Source organism: Bidens hawaiensis, unplaced genomic scaffold (assembly GCF_021521415.1).
Source record: "Bidens hawaiensis isolate Kalapana, Puna unplaced genomic scaffold, B.hawaiensis_p1.1 tig00081922_1, whole genome shotgun sequence".
NCBI classification, from domain to species: Eukaryota; Viridiplantae; Streptophyta; class Magnoliopsida; order Asterales; family Asteraceae; genus Bidens; species Bidens hawaiensis.
The window spans coordinates 4673-9257 of NW_027503855.1; the positions used below are offsets into that span (position 1 = coordinate 4673).

At 35.3% G+C, this 4585-nt stretch overlaps 1 pseudogene; it reads left to right on the forward strand.

Moving 5' to 3' along the window:
* Window positions 1-707: 707 nt before the first annotated feature.
* Window positions 708-4343, forward strand: LOC143607415 (amino acid permease 6-like; annotated as a pseudogene).
* Window positions 4344-4585: the final 242 nt, after the last annotated feature.

Sequence of the window (4585 nt, forward strand, 5' to 3'; positions counted from 1 at the left end):
TGTGAATCTATTTTATTTTTACTGTTAATCTTTATTAGCTCATAATATTCTTGGCCAAAATGTATAATATTTTATTAATTAATAAATTTTTTAAAAAGTTATTTGGCCTAATTTCAAAATATTATGGGTAAATTTCTTTCGCCTGAAAATTATTAGCATGATTAGCAAAAACAAAAAACCAAATTCAAAAAAACCAAATCCAAAACCAAATTAAACCCAAATACCCAAAACTGAAAATATCAAAACCGAACAGTTTTGAAAAAACAAAAGAACCGAAACATTTGGTTTTTAGTTCGGTTTTAGCACAAAACCATACCGCTCAAAACCCCTAATAGCAAGCATGGTCCGATGTTCCTTAGGTTATGCTTACGTAAGAGTTGGTACCAATGATCATGTCATTACTTCTTACATAAGATATCTTTTCAGTACCCGATTATTATTGTTGTCTAGAGAGATGAGAAAGATGGTAAGTGTTTTACAGGCAGCAGGAATGAATGTATGCAAATTTTCAAAAGGTGAATCAAACATGGGAAATAGGAAGCAACGCAATGCCTACCGCTGAAAATGGGTAGTTATGATTTGACTATACTGTTCCACTTTCCACTGACTTACCATTTTTTATACCAAAATCTTGGCCCATCTTCCACTTTTTCTGCCCATAAAATCCCCTACTCCCTCACTAACAACACACACCAGACAATACCAAACCGAAAATGGATGCACCATTTTCACACATCGGCTCTTGAGGTTGCCAACCATGAAGGCTTTCGCAAGAATATCGATGACGATGGCCGTGAAAAGCGAACGGGTAAACACTCAATCAGTTTTTTTCTTTTTTAGCTTGTTCATATTTGTGTGGTCCATGAAATAAATGGATAATGTAAATAGGGACATTGGTAACTGCAAGTGCACACATCATTACGGCTGTCATAGGATCAGGAGTGTTGTCTTTGGCTTGGGCCATTGCACAACTTGGTTGGGTTGCTGGACCTGCGGCTCTCATGGCATTCTCCTTCATTACTTACTTCACCTCCACTCTCCTTGCGGACGCCTATCGATCACCTGACCCCATTTCTGGCAAGCGTAACTACACTTACATGGATGTTGTTCGTGCTAATCTAGGTAAGTCTTAATATCCAAACTTCCTCCTCATATATATTTAAATTTAATGGGCATATTGGAGGATCTACAAGTAGTCTACGACAACTAACTTCCATAAACCGTCACATCAGCTCCAAATCATATTCTGAACTTCTTTAAAGAACACTCATGTTTTTTCAAAAGTCGAAACCTTGTTAAATATAATAATATAATATGTAATAGTATAAATGCTTATATGAGACTATGAGAGATTGAGTGGGGGGCACACTCCCGGCCTCTCACGTTGGATTTACGGACTTCACCTCTGCAGACTTCCTCCACAATGGTGAAGTCCGTTTATGGGGGGTTCCTCCGCTTTGTTCCATATATTTGGACGACTAAAATTTTTCACCATTGTTGACGCTCTTATTATCAGGAGGACGAAGGTGAACTTATGTGGAATAGCTCAATATGTAAATCTTGTAGGCGTCACGATCGGATATACCATCACTGCATCTATTAGCATGGTGTAAGTATATAACTAAATGCATAAATTAATTCTAGATAATGTTTTTTTTATATTGGGTAGTACGTATCTTTAATATATTGATGGTTGATATAATTCAAGGGCTGTTAACAAATCCAACTGCTTTCATTCGGAGGGGCATGCAGCAAGTTGTAAATCATCAAACTACCCATACATGATAATATTTGGCGCAATTCAGATAATATTAAGCCAGATTCCTAATTTTCACAACCTCTCTTGGCTCTCTATACTGGCTGCTGTCATGTCTTTTGCTTACTCATCCATTGGTCTCGATTGTCCTTAGCTAAAGTGATTGGTAAGATTCATAACTAACATTATATCCGCCGTAAATTAATATCAATTAAAACCGCTATAACCTGATCAATTAATCTTGGTGGCACGATAGGTGGAGGTGGAGGTGATGTAAGGACGAGTCTAACCGGAGTAGAAGTGGGAGTGGACGTATCCGAGAAGAGAAAGTATGGAGGAGCTTTCAAGCCATCGGTGATATTGCTTTCGCTTATGCGTTTTCTACTGTGCTCGTTGAGATTCAGGTTAGTAAATCAAATTATAATAATTTGGCCAACACCCACAATGAACATTACAAACAAAAATGCAATCACCTGATTTTAAATTAAATTTTCATAACACAATTACGTTTATTTTGATAAATTGGCATTTAGTATCGTCACGTCTAGTTAGGTAACTATAATAGAAAGCGGAATACATATTTTGGAAGTATACTAAGTTGAATTTTGTATACATGTTCGTTTCAAGTTTTGACACATTATTAAAAATTTATATAAATTGATAACATGAATGTTTAATAAGTTGAAAAGTTTATATATTTACAAAACGTATAAACTCATACCCTTATTAGAACTATGATTTCTTTTATTATTTGTTATAAAAGTTAAATGGATAAATATTTAAAAGAAAATCCACAATGTCAAACTTATACAAATAGTCACATCAACATCACATCTGATTCAAAACGTTTCTCCAAAACCCTTATTTTCTTCCACGATAGTAAACCTCCACAAAACCCTATTAAAAGTATATATAGCACACACACACATACATATATGTGTATATATACATATATGTGCGTGTATGTGAGAGTGATGTGACGCACTCGTTTGCCGCAACCTCGTTTGTTAGCAAAGCTGGTCAGGGGGGGGGGGTAACCACCCCCGGCCGACCCCCTTTAGGCCCGTTTTTTTAAATGCATATATATTTTATGTAAACAAATATGTATTATTGATCTTTAAACTCAATTACACAATCATTAGCTTGGTGTAGTGACAAAGTTGTATAACTCAAAGGTTGGTTCTTTTCTCACTTAAGACATGAAAAAAATTTTAAACAATCCAAATCATAACAAAGTAAACTTATTAAATATTTAAATGTTTAAACAAAAAAAGAAAAAAAAACCGTTTTACTCAAAGCTCAAAATTTTATTTCGACCTTGAACCAAAAACAATTTTAATCCATCTCAAAGATGTTTGTTAGCTGCCACATTGGACGAACAAGCATCGGCAAACCTTGCTTCGTGGATACTCTAGATTTATTGAATTATAATGTAAAAAGTGAAACTGAAAAACAGCCACCAAGACGTGTGGGTAAAAGTGTAAAACCATCATACGAAAGTAGCCGCCAATGAGATGTATGAGTGAAGAATGCCACCTATGCGTTTATTGAAGTTAGTGCCATCAAATCAAATCATGTGTTTTGAATCTTTTGACCGAACTATATCTCCTCATAAAAGACCATATAGTTTTCTATTTCTAGAAATGGGGCTGGCACAAGCATAAATATATTCTTTCTCTTTCTCCACATACTTTTGTTTTCTGCCATCCTTTTTTTCTTTGTATTTCCTCCTCCCCTTTGTGCATTTAATCATTACTATGTTATGTTATACTATCATATAAAGGATTTCTAATATTCATGAAAAGTAATTATAATAATAAAATAGAATAATCACCAACCTCTTGAATTAAGTATATGCATGCATGTTTTAATTTTCATGATAGTGTTATGACGTTACATTGTTATTGAAATTGAAGGACCACATTGAAATCATATCCGCCAGAAAACAAGGTGATGAGAAGGCATCGTTAGTCGGGAGTCTCAACAACAACCGTATTTTATGTGCTTTGTGGATGCCTGGGCTATGCGGCATTTGGAAACGATGCACCAGGAAACTTCCTCACTGGATTCGGTTTCTATGAACCTTTTTGGCTTATCGACTTTGCCAACGTGTGCATCGCGATCCACCTTATTGGTGCATACCAAGTCTTCTGCCAACCCTTGTTGGCCTTCATTGAGATGAAATGTAGACAACAATGGCCCGACAGCAAGTTCATAACCGCCGAACATATCCTAAATGTTCCCTTTTATGGAGAATACTACGTTAACATGTTTAGGTTGGTATGGAGAACAGCTTATGTGATCATGACAGCGGTTATAGCCATGATATTTCCATTCTTCAATAGCTTCTTAGGGTTGATAGGGGCTGTTCCTTTTACCCGTTGACCGTCTACTTCCCGATAGAGATATACATTGCTCGGGCAAAGATACAAAGATTTTCCTTACATGGGTGTGGTTAAAGATACTAAGTTGGGTTTGCTTGATTATTTCTTTGGTTGCGGCAATTGGATCGGTTCAGGGATTGCTAATGGATGTCAAGAAATATAAACCCTTTAAGATGGGACTAGCCAGTTTCATAAGAAATTGATGTAATAAGATTTTTTTTAGCAAGTTAATGTATTAGAACTTGTTGAAGATAATCAATTTCATACCACCCTCTTGACTTGTGATATCCATTCTTAATTAAAATATTCTATTTTGGAATTACATTACATATGTTAGGATCATGATTATGCAAACACACACACCATCAAATGACAAAAATTAAATGAACACGAGACACAAATAACTTGTTTAAAGAAAATTAAGCTTAAATGGCTTATACATAAT